Source organism: Haemaphysalis longicornis, unplaced genomic scaffold (genome assembly GCF_048455015.1).
Source record: "Haemaphysalis longicornis isolate Haplotype H1 unplaced genomic scaffold, Haemaphysalis longicornis Haplotype H1 scaffold_9, whole genome shotgun sequence".
In the NCBI taxonomy this organism is placed as follows: Eukaryota; Metazoa; Arthropoda; class Arachnida; order Ixodida; family Ixodidae; genus Haemaphysalis; species Haemaphysalis longicornis.
This window is the reverse complement of record NW_027526460.1, coordinates 40871092-40892539: the sequence shown is the minus strand read 5'-3', so window position 1 is coordinate 40892539 and position 21448 is coordinate 40871092. Positions and strand designations below refer to the sequence as shown.

General features: G+C 46.9%; 1 protein-coding gene across 1 annotated transcript in view; it reads right to left on the bottom strand.

The window, feature by feature from the left end:
• Positions 1-21448, bottom strand: part of LOC144152189 (uncharacterized) — a 648411-nt gene that overhangs the window by 608930 nt on the left and 18033 nt on the right. The gene's annotated exons all lie outside the window — the stretch shown is intronic.

Genomic DNA, 21448 nt, shown 5'->3' with positions numbered 1-21448 from the left:
TACGGATTAAACGAACACGCCCTGGGTGCTGTCGTAAAAGAACTGCGAGAGAGAAGTAATCCAAAAGCTGCGGGCCTTTCGAAGCAAGCAATTTGTCCCCCGAAAGCATCAAAAACAGCTTTAAAACCGCGCCTGCCCTTCGGTTTCGACAATCTGCGGTGCCGAGTAGAAACATGGTGAATAAGACGCTGAGCGACCTTTTTTTTTTTTTTTTGCACCGTTATTTTCGATCAAGTACCGATTCCAGTGAGATATGGCCAGGGTATATGTCGACGCCCATTTCCGCGGACAAGGGCCAAACAAGCAACTGACCACCGCGTCCATGGAGAAAGCAGTGGTGTGCGCATTAGCATGAATCGCCGAGCAGAAAGGAATGCAAGGCTTGGGGCTACACCATGGAGCTGATTTATAGACATCCCTTATCGCATCTCTCGCGCATTCCTAGGCGGAAAATTGCTGCGCCGCATCGTTGGAAACCACCTTCAGGAGGTGCCCTGCTAAGCTGTTAAGAAGCGTTTGGTAATGCGCTAATGCTTCTGTTTTTCAAAGTGGCACGGTTCTGAGATTGCCGCTGGATTTCAGCTACCCAAGTGAGACCTCGATTTGAAGCTAAAAGGAGCACTTCAAAGTGGGCTTTTGCGCGCCGACGTTAAATGCGCCCGTGCTATGAGGTGCGCCGCAGCGGAAGGGGGCAGATTAATTTCGACCACTTACAATCTCTAACGTACACTGAAATCGGCCTCCTTCCCTATCGCTTCGATTACAGCCGCCACGAATTCAGGGCAGTGCTTGCTCAGTAGGTTAATGCACTAGCCAGTGAGTGACCACATCGACTGCGAAAGCCTACAAAAAATGCCCGTTCAGGCGTGGGCCGGAGTATTGGAGGATCGGATGTATGATTCGAGACGAACAACATGGAGTGTTGTGGCATTTTGTCTAATCGGTTAGGGTTATAGGACTGCATTGCAGTTGATACTTTGTACGAGGGCGTGTGTGTGTATGAGAGAGAGAGAGAGAGAGAGAGAGAGAGAGAGAGAGAGAGAGAGAGAGAGAGAGAGAGAGAGAGAGAGAGAGAGAGAGAGAGGAGAATGGGAAAGAGAGAAGGGGGAGAGAGAGGGAGAGTGGCAGGGAAAGGTGGCAGAGGTAGTAGAGGCAGGGAAAGCGAAAGGGAGGGAGATACTTAACGATCTGCCGAATTAGGCCAAAAAGTAGACGCTCAAAAACCCGAAACCTGTAGACATCTGGTTGCCTAAAGGAACGTGTTGTATATACATACGCAGAGCCCCTTACATTTTGCGGCGGAACATTTCAAATTATGCGATTCTAGATAGGGGAATCTGCAAAATTCCGCCGCAACATTGAAAAGGCATAAGGCACATGTACAGTTCATTTTTTAGACACTTCAGACTCCTAACATGCTAGATTTCATTTAAAACTGAAGGAGGCTGTTGTGGCTGATCATCTGGTGATGCTTTGTGCTTTCTTCACCAAGAGAATGGCGCTTGTGAGACACGATGTCGCCATAGCAATTGGATTACTTTTCTGCGTCAACAGAGTTGATTGGCACCGACAGTTGTTTGAGGGCAGTGGAAGAAAGTGTTGGAGTCAGGTGTTCCATCCCGGCCCAGAAAGCCAGGACATCAGAACCTTCACCTGGCTTTTCTTGTTTAGAAAGAAATTGTGCCAAGTCCCTGTCACTAGACTTGAGGTCTTGTGCAGACTTTAGGTACATTTGCCATTCAGCAGCTAGGGCTAGGGATTCTTCCCCAAGTCCAGGAACGGCCCCAAACTCTGATCTCTTCTCTGAGAGACACCTAACTTGCTAGGGATCCAAGCACCTCACACTCTTGAAGAACTTCCAAGTGTCACAAGTATACTAGCGTCTTGCTAGCTGCTTTACTCATTGCACCCTTCATTTTGTTTGCAATCTGACGGGCCTTGTCGTGTGCGATGTTCTCTTTCTGTGGCTATGGCTAGGCCCCTTGATTCGGGTGGAGGCTGCGCCACCTAGCCACTTTTATTATTCGATAAGGTTGGAATATGCAGATACAAATTCAAATTTTCAACAGTGAAAACATTGCAGACAAATAATAGAAACTATTTTGCCATTAGTAATAGAAAATACCACTTTTCCGCCACATTTCACCGAATCTATCGTTTTGGGGACGTAGCGCCACACTTTTAACGTTTTTTTTTTATTTCCGCGGGAAAACCTTAATTCCGCAATTTTTCGCGGAATCGCGGAATCGCAGAAAGCTAGGGGCTCTATGGAACATACGTTCACGCAAACCGACATGGCCAATGAACGCGGCAGACGGCGAGTATAGCGGAAGCTTTGCGCCAGCACGACGTGTAGGGTGCGACCGCTAAGCGGACAGGCTTAGTCGGGAATGAATCGGTCGGTGGGCGCGCAGGATATGGTCTGGGGGACATGCAGCTGTCATGACGCAAGTCTTTGCATCGGGACAGGCTGCCCTATTCTGTCGGTACGCGTAAAGCACCTTTGCCAACTGGCAGGACTGCCAGGACTTGACGTTCCACGGCTGCAAGCGGTGCATGCAGAAGCACTGCACAGGCCAAGATGGCCAACTGTGAAACCCTGCGGACAATTACCGAAGCCAAAGTGCGATTGCAGTAAATCCTCGTTGCCGCGAATTCATGCTGACTTGGAACGGACTTTTCTAAGAAAGGTTTTTCATTCGACTGCAGTTGTTTACACTGAAGGCATTGCGGTCTGTACCGCCAAAAGCTTCGTACAAAGCGAGAATCTTAATAAAGATATTTTATTAGTACGAGTGTTAGAATGCCATAAAGGTACTTGTAAGTAAATGACGGGAAGTTTTTCTGCCCGTTGCTGAACGGATATAAGGAATATGCTGGAAGTTTGGCCATGGACTGATAGAATAGCATCGCACGACTGTTATTTTATAATCATAATTAAAAAAAAAAGGCTGAGTCCTATGCTCTGCTAGGAAGAGGCGTAAATGTTTTAATGTTTCATAATCATAACCGATGCAGCCGTATTCGATACTACATAATGAAGTACGTAATTTTCATCGGCCTAGCGTTCGTTCTTTTTGTTTAATAGGTTCAATAGGAGTTTCTTGGCATAACTTCCATACAGCTGAGAGCCAGGGGCAGCCAAAAGGCAGGAGCCCATACACCAGAGTGCTGGCTGCCTCCTCAGCTGTATGTTAACAATATAGAGCAAGAGTACCGTGGCCGAGGCGGTGCTTCACACGTTTTATCTTCCCCGAAGCTCGCTTTCCTTTCATGGGGCGCAAGATCCCGGCGGTAATGGTCGCCTCCGATCGGCCTCCAACCAGGACTATAACGGTTGAGACGAAATTCCGTACAAGTTTCGTCCGCTTTCCTACAAGATTCGCCAATGATGAGGCCCCGCTGGAGTACGCAGAAAGAAAAAAATTACATGCTTTGCAGTAGCGGGGGATCGAGCACCCTCTCAGTTCAGTACGAAGAGGACGTCTGCATTCACGTTCGACAGTTATTTTCAGTAGTGAGAGAAGACCATTGCCGCATAGAAAAAGTTAATGAAAACAGGGAGCATTATTCAACGTGGAGGCGATGACGCATCCGCCGAACCGTCTCTTCCGTGAAAGCACGCGCACCTCTCGCAAACTAGATCTGCGCGCACGCGCAGTGGGTACGTACGCGCGTGAGCGCAATCAAAGAGGCGGCCGAATGATGGGCGCGCCGGTGCGAGCGCGTGACGCAGCTCGCACGGCGTCTTGCCGCAGGAGCGGCGGTCCCAGCAGCGCGTCCCAGAGAGCGTGACCGCCACGGTTGCCGAAAAGGACGCTCGCGCCAACGCAGTCGACACGGCGCACGCTAAGCGTGGGAACCGTCTCTCGCCCTCTCCGGGACGGTTACCACCCGCGGCGCGCTATCACCGAGGGCCCAACTTTATTTGCTATCCTGTTCCCGTTCTTTTTGCTTGAGTGTGGTATCCTCCGCCGAATTATAGCCGCTTGGGTTGACTACGTAAGTGGGTGAGAAGTGAGGGCGAGAGTAGGGCAAATCTCCTTGGTCCTTCCGGCATAACCTCCACCGATTACGGCGCCGCATTTGAATGCAGCCAAAGAATTCGCAGCTGATTTCCTGCTTTTGTCTCGTCATTCCTCCCAAGTTCTTGAGCTCCACTGATTGTGGGCTAGGCTGTTGCTGGCAGTTTAAAGGTTGGCGTTTAGAATTAAAAAGGAAAAGAAGGATGGCAGGGGGCGTGTGCACTTTGAGCGTCCAATGCGGCGGTGATGCCGTGACTAACAAGAATCACCGCGAAGCTACGTTTCCTCTTGTTTCCCCTGGTGATGACTTGGACAAACGAAGACATCAGACAAAATATAAGCGGTTAAAGAAGATTCCGGGGGTGGGGGGGGAGATAAAGCGTAACCACTCAATGATTCTCAGGGTATACGATATAAGGTTGTGTGCTCTATCAGGTATTCGGCCATCTGTTTTAGTCAGCTCAAGAGTTGCGACCATACCTTGACAAATGTCTTCCCAGTCTAAAATGACAACAGGAATACCGTTGAAGCCTAACAAGATTTCCTGTCGTACGACAAAAATCTTTGTTGTGACAAAAGAAGTCATGTTGTTGCGACAACGCCATTTGTTGTTACGACACGCATTTATGTCGTAGCGACAAACATTCCTGTAGTCATAACGGAACTGCCTGTCGCTACGACAGCCATCATGCTCTCGTGACATAGCCAGCTGCCGGAATCACGCAGAAGAATACAAGACGACAGTGCGACACGCAAAAATACGGCTAACTACCGGAATTTTTCTTCTTATTTTCGACTGGTTTCTTGTTCCTTTGTACTTGTTTTTGTGTACCTTATGTTCCATACCGCTTTGAACTGCCTGCTTGGGATTAGCGAAATAGCAACTAGTACCATATGGACTCGTATTTACGGCTGTGGCCGTAGAATCTGCCGGTAATAACCGTCTCCACGATGCCAGTTTTAGTGGCCCCCAAGCCTCTTTGTCGTCGTCGACAAGGGCAGTTCGGTTTAGGCTGCTATAACTCCCCAGGACACTGCGCACGTCGCTTACATCCCTATGTCAGGCACTGGTACAGTCAGATCTCTGGACAAAGTCGCGCGCGGAACTAAAAAAGAAAAGCAGAAACATTTATTTAGCTATTAACTTAACGTCTACTATGAGCTATGAATTAAAGGGAAGTAGAAATATATGACGGTGAGCTTAACAGTGAGCCTAGACCCCTAAAGGCTAAACTTTGATTGATTGATTGATTGATTGATTGATTGATTGATTGATTGATTGATTGATTGATTGATTGATTGATTGATTGATTGATTGATTGATTGATTGATTGATTGATTGATTGATTGATTGTAGGGTTTAACGCGCCGACGCAACGCAGGCGATGACGCGCGCCGTAGTGGAGGGCTCCGGATTAATTTTCACCACCTGGGAATGTTTAACGTTTGCGAAATCCCTTGAGGACATCGTTTACTATAGTACTCCGACGTGTTCAGTGAACAAGTCCAGTACAGTTGGACAATGCTCAAAGACGCGGTACAAACAATACTCAGAAAAGGCCCTTTTGCAAGTCCTGTAAATCTCAGTTTGTTAAGTCATGGGGAGACATTGAAGGTGCAACCTTGACTCTTCTATTGCTCAATCTTCGCTCCTTGCAGCATCGTTTCAAAGCCCGCATTCGGCTGTAAACCGTGGTACAACGCGCGTAGAATTCGTTTGCACGGAGACGCCAACGTCAATGATAGCGTACACGCAGGCGAGAACGCGAGTGAGACATATACATAAAAGTCTACATCCTGTGCACGCTGGTCCAGGAAACCGCGCCGTAGGTGTCGCGTGGTCGCCTTGACCTTCACGCGGTCGCTTTTAGGAGAAGACCCACGGGGAAAAACACCTTTAAATAAACCAGCTGCTTTAATGCGCCTTTAGCCTAACAAGCGCCACGTGGCGGGAAATGCCGGCTTAGTTTATACTAGCGTTCTCGAAGGCTATCCAATCGCCATATACACGCTGAAGCAAGGGGAGAAAATCGTTGCCACGCTGCGCCGCATAACCCACCGTGTCGTAGGACTCAAAGAAGCTGAATTGATCTGCACGCATATGTGCAGCCTAACTGAACACCGGGTTTTGTTTGTCTACAAGATTATCCAACCCCACTTAATTCTCCGATCGTATAGTTAGAACATTTCTCTATGAGCATTGTTTTAACAGTTCTTAACTGTTCCGCCGCCGATCAAGATTGAATATGTGAGGCCTGTTCATTCTATATAATAATTCACGCGTATAATATTTCAAGCGTACATCGCCTCGTGAATTAGCTGATATTGATTTGATTGTTGGGTTTAAAAGCACGGACGCAACGCAGGCGATGAGATGCGCCGTAGTGGAGGGCTCCGGATTAATTTCGACCACCTGGGGATCTTTAACGCGCGCCGAAATCTCGAACACACGGGCGTTTTTGCTTTTCTCCTCCATCAGAAAAGCGGCCGCCGCGGCCGGGAATCGAACCCGCGTCCGCGTGCTCAGGAACACAACGCCTTAGCCACTGAGCCACCGCGGCAGGTAATTAGGTGATACTACTGGCAAGTATTGCGAGTATACGCCAAGCCGGTTTCAACCCCAACGTCGTCGAGCATAGGTTTAAATATTACCACACGCTTACGTTTTCATGCATATTTCAGACTTTATTCCCCGCACACTAAGCGGCGCCATGTCACTTCATGGTTTCTTGAGACTGGAGGAAATATGGGGACATTAGAAATCTTCGAAAAAGTGGACAGTACTCACTAACTAACTAACTAACTAACTAACTAACTAACTAACTAACTAACTAACTAACTAACTAACTAACTAACTAACTAACTAACTAACTAACTAACTAACTAACTAACTAACTAACTAACTAACTAACTAACTAACTAACTAACTAACTAACTAACTAACTAACTAACTAACTAACTAACTAACTAACTAACTAACTAACTAACTAACTAACTAACTAACTAACTAACTAACTAACTAACTAACTAACTAACTAACTAACTAACTAACTAACTAACTAACTAACTAACTAACTAACTAACTAACTAACTAACTAACTAACTAACTAACTAACTAACTAACTAACTAACTAACTAACTAACTAACTAGCCAACTTACTAAATGACTAACTGACCAACTAGCTGACTGACTAACTTAAATGGCGCACAATGCCGGTGTCATTTCAGTTCTTTCTCCTTTGCCGTCGACGACGGTAAGAGGCGACCTCGAATAGCCCGGCAGCGTAGTCAGCGAACACGACCACGAGCACGCGCCTCGGCGCATTACGCGCTACAATATGGGGCGGAAAAACAGCGCCAAGTGGGTTGCGTCGTCGCTTGCAACAAGGCGTGCCCAAAGGGCCCGTCCGCTATAACGACTGCCCGCCGGTTCACGCGCGAGCCGTACCAAATGGGCGCCGCCGAGTCAGCCAAATGTGGCGACGACGGCGCCGGCGGCATCTCGGAATCGAGGGGGCCTGCGAGCCTACCAGCATCTGCAGCGGCCGTCGACTCGTTCACGTAAGCCCGGGTCCCGTTGCGAGATCATGCGCGTATGGGCTGCATCAAACACTGCTCCTTTCATTGACGGCATTGGTCGATAATACGGCGAGGACAAAATGAATGAAAGGTGAGCAAGTATGATGCTTTGTGGAAAGCATACGACGTGGTGGTTTCCTTTACTCGCGCTTTTCACTCGTTTGGGGCCAATAAACGTTTACACTGTTTTTACGCAGTTATTACGCTTCCACGACAAAACCACCGTTCTCATGTGCTCGTTTCAAGGCGATTGAATATGTACAAGGATTGGGAAAAAATGTTAGAAATGACGGATGGGAGAGTTCCAAAATGAACAAACACGAAAACCTTTGACAGAGATGCAGCCTTCCCACTACGTCTACTGGTGTGGTGTTTAAACACATTTTCTGAAATGACCAGCGGGAGGCGCACGTCCACTCCAGCTTCGGTTGCCCTTTGTACATCCAGGGAGAAGAATGCAGCATCCGTCTTGCCGTTTCGAATCCGATACAGGCCTCCCTTGTCGACAGAGCCTGGGATAAAAGCGCACGCACAATGGGACCATTGTGCCTTTCGTTAAGCGTGTCTCTTTCGAGAATGCTTAGTAAGCAAGAGAGAGGGTGTTGTAACAACGCCCAGACGTCAGGACCTGACGCTTACGACTCCTCATAAGAGGCGTTGCGGCCCCTTTAGTCACGCATACTCTAAAACAAAAAACAAAAACAAAAAAAAAAAACGAAGAGCACTTGAATGAGAAAGAAAAGTACGAGGCTTGGTTTGAAATGCAAACGACATCGACAAAACTTATTTTAAAGGTGATTAGGGCTGTCTCCAGTTTATTTAGAGCATCCGCGTGCTCTTCGCTGAGGCCCTTGGCGTAAACAAGTTGTTTAAGGTCCTCTATGTAGCCCATTGCAATAGGCGCGCTTATAGGCGCAGGCTCAGAAGTTTCGTCGTCGTCCGTGTCCGATTCCTCCGCATCGCTCTTGCCCCGCACTTCATTAACACTGCCCTCGTCCGTGCACGGTTCTGCAGTGTCAGCATCTTCATCGGCACAAACGAAAGCGTCCCAGCCGAGGTCTAGGCCCCCATGTCGGAGTCGATGACTCGCTGCCACAAAGTGACGACGGACTGACCATCGGAAGCATGCATCAGGCTCAGCTTCAGGTTTTGTGTCGACGAAGCCGGCCTTGCGGAAACAATTCCGCAATCAAGTGGCTGTCCCCTCCGACCAGGCAGCATTCACCATCTTACAGCTGAATATAGCGAAACTCGAAGCGGCAAGTTGGCTGGCGGGCGGGCAACAGCTATGACCAAGCGCTCCACAACGCGGCACCTATACGATGCCTTAAAGTCATGTATTATTTCCAAATCAAGCGGCTGCACTTTCGAAGGGGTATTGAGTGGCAGAAAAAACAGGGTCACTGCCGTTGAGTTGGCGTCGCCACTGGCTATGTCATCCTTGTTTTTCAGAATCGTCGAAATTGTGGATTTTGACACGCTGTACTTATTTACTAGCTCGCAGTTTTTCACGCCTTGGGAGAGTTCGGTCAAAATGGCTCTCTTTGTTGATATGTCCAGCGCTTTTCGTTTGAGAGGTCCACAAAACGCGTCGTTCGCCCCCAGGTTTGCCTGCGAGGAGGTTCGGGAAAGCGACCTGCGCCGGCGGAGTTGGGCAGAGGCCGCCATTTCAACCCACATCGCGGCGCCGGCCGTTCGCTGTAACCGATCGGCAGCGCTCAAAGACCTTCGTTATACGTGAGATTCTATGCCATTGAAATAACGTATATTTTGACGGTCACGCGGATTTTGTTCGTTATAAGCGAAAGTTCGTCGTAAGTTGGCTCGATTGTACCAACATACAGAGCGTAAAAACATGTCAAGGTACAACTGTAATGTAGAAATGAGACGTATAAAGAAGATGCAATTGAAATACAACAAAATGTAACAGCAAGTAAAACATAAAAACACACGTAGAAAGAAAAGAATGACCGGCGCAAAAGTGCAACAAACCGTCAAGTTTACATGATCACTTCGCGCAGGTCCTTAAAAGATATGGATAGTATATCTAGGCTACGGTGTCGAGCCAGTTCATTTAATGTTGTTGGAAGTCGAAATTTTATGATTCGGTTTCCGTAATTCGTGCGGCATTTTCAAATTATCCATTCTGACGTGTTTGCTTTTGACGTGTGCGCGTGCATTTCGGTCCAAAGCCGGGATCGTTATTCCGGCTGCGCAGCTCATTAGTGATATACTCTCGTTCCTTAGTCGTGCACAACGCCGCGCTGCAGCCTCGATTCCTAAAGCCCCGATCTTGCGTTTTCGCTTTGGTAGGCGATCCTGCCGCAATAACCAGGTGTAGACAGGAGAACCTAGCCAATTTTATTGCTCGGAGAGAGAAAATTAATTTAGCACGGCCTCATAATTTAAAGCCAAATTTAAATGGAAGGCGGCCTCACGTTTCACAGTGAGATTGTCCCCTAATTCATCACACTGACGGCAACAGACGGTGCTACGAGGCTGCTGGAAATATCACGGTATGCAGGCCTTCGTAATGCCGCAGGTGCACGCCCGCCCGGCGTTTCCGTTTGCGCCGAAACCCCAGCACGCTGGGCATCCACTGACCAGTAAAGACACTGTCCAGATTAACAGAGGTTGTTGTTTGGTTGCCTCAGAGGAGGGGCGTAGCCAGGGTGGGTGTTTCGATGTCAGATCACCCCCTCAAATTTTCTGAGCGCTGCATTCCCCCTTCTTTCCCCTCCTCATTTCGTCATTATTTTCCTCCACGCTGTTCACACCCGCATCGGTATATTAGTATGTAAAAACAAAAATGAAATTAGATAAGTAAATGTACGTGAAATGATGTTCGCGCGCGGGCTACCTTTCCTTTTAATTTTTTTTTTTTTGGTTGGTGGCGTATAATACCCCCGAAAAATATTTGTGGCGACGCCACTGCCTCAGACCATGGCACATACCCAAGCGAGGATTGGCCAAGAAGCTGTGCACCTAATCAGGATGTGACCTATGTTATTTTAGATGCCAAAATTACAAAAGGAAATAGAGTACAGAAAGTAGAATGTGGAGGCAGAGCCAGGAAGAGGACGATGGGCGACGTTAAAGACTGGTATTGTCTTCGGGCATACACACTGCGGCTCCAGAATTTCTGGTTACCCGTTTCCTTCTATCTCACACTAAAGTATCAACCGATGATTAAGAGAAAGTTATTAGATTAGGGGAGCTAATGAATACGTTTCACAACAACGTCGCCGCGATGGTGGTTACTTTGTCTTAAATATTTTGCAAGGACTACGGTGAGAAAGAAGCATGTTCGGCAGATGAATGTTTAATCGCAACAAATACCAGTGTATTCATATGTACTGGCATGTCTTGCGGACAGCGCCGTTCACCCCTGAACGCCAACATTTGTAAACAAACAAGTTATCATGTGCTACAAGTACATATATTCATTGCGTTGGTGTCCGTTGCATTTGTAATACCTCAGCAACGAAGTACGCGAATACTTAAGTCAATTAGCATCCCTTAACAAACTGACGAAGTAACACTTAACAAGATTCGGACGAACGTTACTTAGACGAGAAGAAAATAGCGATACGTAATCGTTTGTCTTCCAGATTTTAGATTTTAAGCAAGTTTTGTTGCTTTACCAGCAAAAAAAATGCCCAATGCGAAAGGCTTTTGACTGGAAAGACACTTGTTCTCTATAGCGGACCCGACAATATTCTGACGACGCATTCCCTACATTTCATGGAATTACTACTTGTTAGTTACCTATAAGGGTACTATATACTTCGAGGGGGCTCCCTTGAATGAGATCGCGCTGTGGCCGGCTCGTGAAAGCTCCCGACTCCTTGCCAGTCAACGTGGAGGGTCCATGCAAGAGGAGGAATTTTGAGGAACGTAGTGCAACTACCGCTTTTTCTAACTCACGCAACCCTCTACCACACACACATACAAACGCGAAAGCGAGAAAGAAACAAAGTAGGTAAGAAAACAAATCCCCGACGAGCAGCTCGCCGGTTTTTATGTCACGGTGCTAACGACTTTTCGCCCCAAATGAGGATAAAGATGCCGGTGTGAACAAAACGACGTAAGCTCGATTCCTTCCTCTTTCCCGTTTCTACCGAAATGGAAGCAGCACGGCAAAATAGAGAGAGAAAAAGAAACGGGGTGGGCGGAGGTAGTGGAGCGGAAAAGAAGGGAGGAAGAAACGACAAGAAAAGCTCATCGTGGGCGAACGCCGTTGGAGATGCGTTACGAAGCCCCGCTATGTTCACTATATACGGTGTCTCGCGCCGGGTAAAACTCCGACGGCGCGAGTCAGGCAGACAAGCTCGACCTTCCGTCATACTCTCAGCGATCGTTTCTTCCAAGATGGTTCTCCTTCGGCCCTTTACTCCGTCCCTGCTCCTCAGGAAAATTTGGGTCTACAAAGAGTGACACCAGAGATTCTGCCAGCCGTTACCTGGAATTCGCGGGGGCGGAGTCCCGAACGCAGCAGCGTCGGCCACGGAAGGATAGAGTGGCGGATGCCGCCGCTGTAGCCCGGCCGTGCGTCAGCAGAAAAACTAAATAAAAACGGAGAGGAGCGTATTTCGAAGGATGAGACAGCGGAACCTAGCCATGGTGATGTGCTAGCTCGGGGCTACACTACCGCGCCACACAAGTGCAGACACCAAAACAATTCGGCGTGTAAGCTTAGTGATTCCCACTTATGCCGATTAAAACTAGTTAGTTTAGTAAAACACGAAAATCTTCTCCTCTATTAATGTGAAAGCATTGCATGGCCCGTTGAACAATAATTCCAGTGTAGGCGGCGTCTGTGACGTTGGAACGGCTCTTTTAATCTAGCCACGGGACTGCAACGCATATTATAATGCGTGATTTAAGCATAAGAGAAATACCGTACTCTTAGGCAATGCCTGGGCATGCGCAGAGCCCCGTGGAAAGAGGAGAGCGCCGCGCTGGCTGCGGCCTCGTAGCATAACATAGCCGCTGTTCGGCTTCCGGCGGCAGGGACACGTTATCGAGCAAGTTACAATCACTGCCAAAGGAAACCTGATGCAGTATATACAGTACAGCCCATAACACCACTGTGTGTTTCCACACTCATCTAGAGGAATGTGCACGCATTTAGTAGTGTTCGCACATCTTCGTCGCTTGAAAAAACTCCTTTAGTGCTAGAAAGGCTTTGTTCTAGCTACGCAGAGTGTCCCACGGGCCAAACTGTTTCCGCAAAGATAGGAGTGTTCAAGATAACAGACTGAGCTTGTTAATTAGCTTTTTCCGCTTGATCGCATAAAGAGGACATTGAAGCAGTACATGACCAACGTCTTTAATTTTGTGTCCGGAAGTGTGGCAGGTATCTCCAACGAAGCGAATACGGCAAAGGAATTTCTTGGTGTATGCCAGGTCAAGACGAAGGCGATGTAATAACATGTCAACCGAACAACCGAGATGGGACGCACATGGGAATGTAAGGGACAAGTCCACTTGGTACAAGAGCGATGAGCGATATTTACTGTCAGCCTAGTTCCCAAAGTAATGTGTGTTCTCAGTTGTCCCAAACAATTTTTTCATATCACCTCTCGTAGAAGTCACGGTGCTACAAGTGAAATTTCAATGAGTGGTTGCCGCTAGTTGGTCAGCTCGCGAATTTTCACCTACTGCAATGTTCCCGGGAATCCGCTAAAATATTCTCTTGTTCGTCCTATTTCAGCTGCCGTCACATCGCTGAGAAATGGCAATAACGAGCTGCGGGGGACCTATAAACGGAATGCCCAAAGTTCCGGGTTATCTTTATTTTAAGCATAAAAATAAATGAAATATTACGTGGTCACCCGGCGACGAGAGCAGAAAGAGCCCAAAATACGCGGGAATGCGTCATTTCTGGAAGGTGACACGGAAGCGCTGGTGCTTTGTGCGTTCGATAAGGAAATTTACAGTAAGGCTAGGCACATAAAAACCCAAGAGCGCGCTCGCAGTCTCTGACGACAATTTATTTTTAGACGCACGGGGACAAAAGGCAGTGCGCATACTGAGATAGGAAGGGACAGATGCGGTCACGGAGTCACATAGTTACGAAAAGTGCGAGCCCCTTATAACGGCTGGCCCGCCGTTTAGCTCGCAGGTCACCCATCAATGCCGCGATAAAATCGTAACAGGGTTGGGGAAAGAGCGGAACAGGAAGTCGAAAGAACCTGGTCAATGCGCAAAATACTCAACTTCACCTTACTTGCATAGATAAATTTCGGACGACGAGCGCAGATAAGATTTGAAATACCTCTACTTTCTTGGCGACTTCTGCAAACGAACTCGTACCCCAACCCGGTTGCGTGCAGTCAGTGTTACCCCGGGCAATATTCTGGCAAGTGTCATCGGTTTAAGGAGAGGGGGTACGTCCACACATGCTGTGGGCCTGTCAGCTGGGGAAAACGAGGTCGCAGCATCACTAGTGTAGAGCAATGGGAGGCCGTATTTCTCAGCTCCGACCCAGTGGATAAAGTTTGGGCTGTCCAGATGGCCGAAGACGCTGCTAGAGTTCAAGGGCTCCCAACCGCCGTCTAGGATTACTGGCTGTCACGCATTGAAGTTCTCTCTCTCTCTCTCTCTCTCTCTCTCTCTCTCTCTCTCTCTCTCTCTCTCTCTCTCTCTCTCTCTCTCTCTCTCTCTCTCTCTCTCTCTCTCTCTCTCTCTCTCTCTCTCTCTCTCTCTCTCTCTCTCTCTCTCTCTCTCTCTCTCTACTTTCTATAGCATCTACATGCCCATTTTCTTTTTCTATAATGAGAAAAAAATTGCCAATCCAACTATGAATCCTGCCGACGTTTAACCCTTGCCCCTTCGATTTTCGCTACGTTGTGTCAGGCTCGTATTATAGCCGGCTATATTTACTGGTGGGGACAAAAAAGTCACACATCTCCATGCTGTGAACAATGCCGAGGGTGCGAAGCATTGGGACGAAAGTTGTGGATTGCCTGTGTGATGAGCGTCATCACCCGTGCATGGTGATGTACTCTGAGTTTTAAACGATTTTGAGGTGCAGTAAATGCACTGTAAATGACAAGCGCCACACGAAAGACAATTCGCGTCCCAGTACTTCGCACCCCCGGCATCGTTCACGGCGTGGAGATGTGTGATTTTTTTTTTTTTTTTTTTGCGTTTTGTACCCTTTTAGGCGGCTTGACTGACGTATTTTCGATATAATGCTGTGTGCACGGACGCCAACGTACGCCAACGGAAATTGCGAGGTCGCTGTACACTTCAGTACCTATTTTCTATTCAAATTTCCGTCTGGCGGCGTAGTCTAATGGTAGCGTATTGGATTCCTTGCGGGTTGTTGCGTGTGGCGGTGGTTCAAATGTTGCCGGTGCTGGTTTCCTGCTTTTTTCTGCGACTCCCTCTGAGCCGTTCGTCCGTAATGCTGTGTGCACGGACGCCAACGGACGGACGTTGCGAGGTCCTAAGGAGCTTCACGCCTAGAACTCTGGGTTTTAGGATGCAAATCAATATAAAACTGAGCAGCCAACACAAGCATCGTAATAAATATGTTAGGTGACATAATTCGAGCTAAAAAAATAACGTATATCGTGGCTTCGCGAGCATAGAGTGGAATGTAGCCTAGCTCAAATTAAGATAAACGGATGCAGCTGGGTTGATAAACTGGGGATAGGTGGACGATACAAGAAGCAGCGTTGTAGCTGTCGAGATATGGGACGAAAAATATCATCAGCATCATCACTGCCATCAGGGAGGCAAATAGCCAGCTGAAGGAATCAGACGTGACTCTTTCTTTGTTTCGGGGAAGGCGGTGTGGGACAGTATAGATTCCTTTGTCTAAGATCCAGAAGCGGGTGAAAGACAGTGAGAATGGCTCATAAAAATCATCATTGCCATAAATTTGATGCTGTATTGCTGTACAGAAAAGAGGCAAAGTTCGGAAAATAGTACTGACGTTAACACTTCCAAATACCGTTTGACGTAAATAAACGCAGTTTTAGCATACATCGTTTGAATGGAAACAGATAAAAAAATGGGCCTAACAGGAACGAACCCCGTAAAAACGGCCCCCTAAAAATTGTCCAGTAAGAATTCATCCGAAACTCGGGGCAAAAGATATGGTTCGATGCGATCACTGATTATACATATTTGTCAGCATTTGTAAATGACTGTAATAGATACAATGTATAAAAAATTCGAAGCCCCTTTCTTAAGAGAAAGGTGGTTAAAACGCGAAGCTTTCTCCCACGCAACCAGAGTCAAAGTCAAAGTCCAAAATCCGAACTGCTCCGACCGTGTCGGAATGACGAGGTCAGACAGACGTCGGCTTCATAACGCGAGGGACCCAGATTCGATTCCGACCACTGGAAGTGTTTTTTTTTTTGTTGCGGTGTTTCGCTTATCATCATCATCGTTTTGTGAAATCCATTGCTTACAGTTAACTTTCCTGCAGCGTACAAATATGTAGCGCAGAAGACGAGAGACAGACAAGTAGACACACACGGTGCTAGACACACACGGCGACGAGAGACACAGACAAAAAAACGTACGTCACGGCTTGTCTACTTGTCTGTGTCTCTCGTCTTCTGCACTACATATTTGTAAGTTATGAAAACACAAGCCCAAATCTCCACGTTACTGAAGTTTATGTCCTGCAGCGCATTTTGGCGCGATATCAAACGCCCTCACTTAGGCATAGAAAGCTTCGCTTTAATAAATTACTCGGCGAAGAGGACAGCACACAAGCCTCGTGTTTGCGAAGGGAGAGTTTGGGAAAATGTTTGACCGGGAAACTAGTTATTTGAGAAAGCTATCAATGCCGAATTTACTACCTGTTTTCGCCCTTCTCTAACGACTTTAACTCACGTGAGTAGTGCTTACTTTTGCGAGTTACCAGCGGGAAGTGTCGTAGGAAGCAAAATTACAGGGGCCACCCCGTGAAAGGGGCCACCACGTGACGTGAACAGGGAAGTAGCATCAAATAGAGCTTCTGAAGACAGGGCGTGCCTTCTTCAATGCGCCGAAGCACCGCACAGAAACATTGAGAGAAGGGGGCAGCGCAATGAACGGGGCGAAGCAAAGGCGAGACAAACAATAGCGCTCACTAACAACCCTACTCTCAAAGTGAACCGCCTGAAGCTTTAACTCTTCTGACGCAGTGAAACACAATGGGTTTTGAGGGTGCGGCACATCCCAGAACGCGTGTGTGGACGTTCGGGCTCGAGTCACCCCTCTCTTCGTTTAAGAACATTCCGAAATGGAGGAGCGGATTATCTTTGTTAACCGGCGTAGCAAACCGAGACATCATCGAGCCGATTATGTTGCTTGGAACAATCGGGTCTTCTTGAACGTGTCGGTAACTCGCTGCCTGTCAACACACAAACAGGAGGTGATAGCGGACGTTAAAAGCAAAGTTGAGAGACGGGAGTTAGGTAAGCAAGCTCAGCGGACAGGCAGAAACCAGCATCGTTTACGAAAGTTATAGCATCATGTTCCGACACGATTCATGGCACTTCAGGGCGCGTTGCGGGGCAAGGAATATGCGAGGGGAGATATGCTAATCCTTGTGGAGGCTTGATGCCTGAGGCGCGTCGCCATTCATTACGAGCTTACTGGTTCGAACACTGGCCAGTGGCCGCCGAGGCCGTATTTAGCATGCAGATTAAGTGCAAAACTACCCGTGTCCCTGAGACGCCAGCGCAGTTAACAAACTTCAATTATCTTTATTAATCCGAATCGTTCACGCAGAAAGGCTCCGAGTTTAATTAGCCGCTGCGTCCGCACCTAAACCAAATCTGAATCTCACCCCGTTGAGAGCAGCCGTGGGGCAGGTCGGACGGCATAAGGGAGTCCCTGATAAAACCTTGACAATAAAATATGCGCGTCACCGGACAATGAACAAAACCCACGTGCAGTGACTGAGCGGTCAAATACAATAGAGTACGCGCGGAGTATTACCCATTCAATACAGGCCGCGAATACGCAAACACTGCGCGCAAGAATGGTCGCTGTCGGGTGCCAGCAAATTGTGACCACGAAGCGTGGCCGCCACTGGGCAAACATGACACGAAGAAACCATTACAGGCGTTTTCCGCTTGTAGCTGTAGCGAGGACAGACGCTGATTTTGCTTCATTGTGACCGAACTCAGCACGCTCAGCAAACCAAGCGTGGAGACCTCCGCTACGCTCAGGTAGGGAAAACAAAAACGCTGTGCACGTTTGCAAACAACTCGTGTGCAACGCCAAAGAAGTTGCTTGAATTAGCAGGGTTACATGGCCCCTGCTGTACTCTGTTAGGTCGTTCCAGACTAACTTCTGACAACGTATACACGCACGAAGCGTGCGCATGTATGTTAAGGCTGATACATAAGCTGCGGAAGAAGGACAAAAAGTTATTTTGAGGATGGCCAATAACGGTTTGCAAGTGGAACCCTCTGGAACCGTTCATTTTTACCGCAGGCACGTCTAACAGAGTTATTTCCCCCCGGCGAAACAATCGATATCGAATGGTCACGTTTGCCGAGTAAATAAAAAGAATAACACTTGCTCACGCCTACGAAAGTATAGGCTTTCAGTTCTCTGATAAGGGAAAACCAGAGTGTAAAGCAAGAACAAATTACCATCTCTTCCTATAGAGAAAGTTACGAGAAGCGGGAAAGCTAAACGTCCGTCCAACACCTTCGCTGAAAGTGCGTCAAATCGATCGTCAAAGCTTCAAACACCGAAATTGCAAACGAAGAACGAACCAATGCGACGATTTTTCGCGCACTAAGTAAAACGCATCTACGAACGATCTCCATGCAGACCGATACGTGGTTTATGAGATAAAGGTGTACTGTCGTGCTCCTTCTCCATGATCGATGCGTGCATTGTCGTATCTAGAACCGTTCCTTATTCGCGATTTTCAAGTAACCGTTTTGACGCAATGTAAACTCACTTTCATGCACGCGCTATGTGTCCAGAGATCTTACCAGAGCTTTTCGGTCGACCAACCGGCATAATGGGAAATGCATTACTTTTATGACAGAACGCAATCGGTCACAATAAGAAAGCCTTCGCTTAAAATAACGTAACTATTAAGATGGCTACGATTTTTCCTAACATGTCTTAACAAAATAATTTAAAAAATCGATAAGCGATGTACCTGCAACTATCTTAAAGGAGCGCATATCTGTCAAAAAAGGCGAGCCGACGTCTAAACATGGCCGGAGACTCCAAATGACGCTTGTTTCGAAAATGTTACTTTTATTGTTGTTCATTTAATGATTTTGAAATGCTATCTTTCTTCTTCGGAATTACGACGAAAGAAGTCAAGGTGTCCGGATGTTTACAGTGACTTCAAGACGGCACGTGCACTCTTAATCTGGTTCCATGTAAGTTCCAGTTAAACGGGGCGATCCACATAATTTTATCTGGATCTAAACGAAGAATAACTGGAACGAGAGATATAAGTGGATCTTATCTGGAACTGTCCATTTGTTTTCTTTAGGTTTGTGGTTATTATGTGGAACCGAATAAATGAGGGGATGCGCTGTCGGCCGTTCCAGTTACTGTTCCACATATGTCCCAGTAAAAATCTTGGACAGTGCTTTTGTATATTTTTTGCTCGTGTCTTGTTCCACATAACTTGTGCGCTGCAGTGAAGTATGCACTGAATCGTGCATTAAATGGAACAATGAACCACATATATATTTGACGCGCTTTGGCGCACAAGCGCACGCACAAGCACTTGCACGCACACGCCCACAGACATAGATACAGACACGAACGCACACCCGCGCACCCACACACACACACACACATGCATGCAGTCACACACGCACACACGCACGCACCACATAAAATTTAATAAACTTCGTCGATATCTATGGAACTGTCTTAGAGCAGTTTACTTATATAAGACGGCTAAGACGTATTTTTAGTGACGTTATTTGACAGAAAAAAAACATGTCCACTGCTATAACAACACCGTACAAAGCATGAGAGGTGCGAGAAAAGGGTATCTTAGCGAAAATAGAAATTCCACGGACCCCTTTCAGGTTGTCTGCGGCGCTCAGACCGCTTTAGTGAATATCGTCTTTTGCTAATTGCAGACGCGCAGTACGTCTGAAATCACCAATGACTTGAATTTGAGAAGGACCAGGACCCGTTTGCCCGAATGCGATAAGTGTAAGAATACGTTCTCAACTACGACTTTAGCGCTGTCTAGGTAATAAGTCGTTTGCCCGAAACTGATACAAACGCTCGGTTAAGGTAGCGTTTTCGTAGGGTTTTCTGGCAACAGGCTTATTTGCCGTGGCTGACTTCGACTTATTGGCGTCTGATTTATAAGCGGGAACTTAATCGGGAACTTATGCGCACCGGCAAACGGGCCCAGATGTCCTCAGGTTCTCCTTCTGCGTTTGGGACAGAGCCGTGGTAGCGCTGAAGAATTCATTGGGCTTTTGTGGATACCTCACAAAGAAATATATATAGTTGTTGAGGCTATTGCATGTTCTGCATTTGGTTCACAAAGCGTCGCAGAAACATTGTTTTTTGCTCAATGCTCAGCCACCTACTCGCTGTGTTGTAGTACGTGCACAATTTTAAGTGCTTTACAGGAACGTATAAATGGCTACAATCTGCTGTAAAATTGGTACTTAGTCCACGTTATTTATGCCCTGATGCGGTATATACGTTGTGTTAACCGTCTGTGCCGCATTTTACACTGCACGCAGCATGTCACGCATGCAGTTATATATGATTGGATGTTCGTTAGCATTTTTCGTCTCGTGCATGCTATTAACGGTGACTCACGTGATCCAATTCATATGGGACTCACTAATTCATTACGCAAATTTATGAGACTTACTAATTTAAAAGCACCATGTACCCATGCAAGAAGTTTTACAAATTTACAGAAATGACACTAACGACCCGGTTTGCTTCTTCCAGAAATACAGTAGACCCTCGTTAAGACGAACTTGGTTAAAACGAACACTGATTAAGAACCACAACATTTTTCTCTTGTAACGTCCACAATGCAATACACCTCCGCTTAAGACGAATTTCGGATAATACGAATACATTTTACGGTCCCTTCGGGTTCGTCCTAACGGGAGTCTGCTGTATATCATTTCTTTGCATAGATAGAAAAAAAAAACAAGAAACGCATTTTGGTTTATCCAGTCTTCACTGTAAGGCGCTAGCGGTCTACCATGCGAGAGTTTTATTTTGTTTCAGTAGAGAAGCGACATATATCTAAAATAAGCAAACTAGTCCGTTGTGAATATCGGTATGTATTTGTAAAACTATTCGTATTGGTGCATGATTGTTTTTAAGTCCGTTGGTCATGACGTAGTAAGTCCGATAGGAATGCTAACAGATGAGTCCCTTTTAATTTCCACAAGCAAAAACAAAAGCCTCTTTGCAGGGAGCGGTTGAGTGGGTGAACGGAACTAAACTTGGGCAACTAAATATACCACGTTATACCTGCAATATTTTGTATGTATTAACGCTGAAATTACATTGTAATTCCTAATTATGCTGTGCAGTAACGGCAAAAATGCGCAGAGTTAACTTGCTATTCTTGTGTCTTGTCATAGTAATTGAAGTTCATTGAATGACCCACCCGCCTTCTCCAGCTGCTTCCCTAGTTGCTGTTTTCCTGTAGTATTGGTGTTCAGGAGAGAAAAGGGCTGGGAAACGGGCCGATGTATGATTACTCGCTAATTAGCTGTAAGTAGCTTTATATAACGTGGGAATCTAAGAGCGTCGCAGTATATTTTATTGACTACGGAAAGACTTGTTGTCAAGAAAAACAGTAAATGAAGCCACGCCCTTTTGCGTTCATTGTAAACAGTAACGCAGAA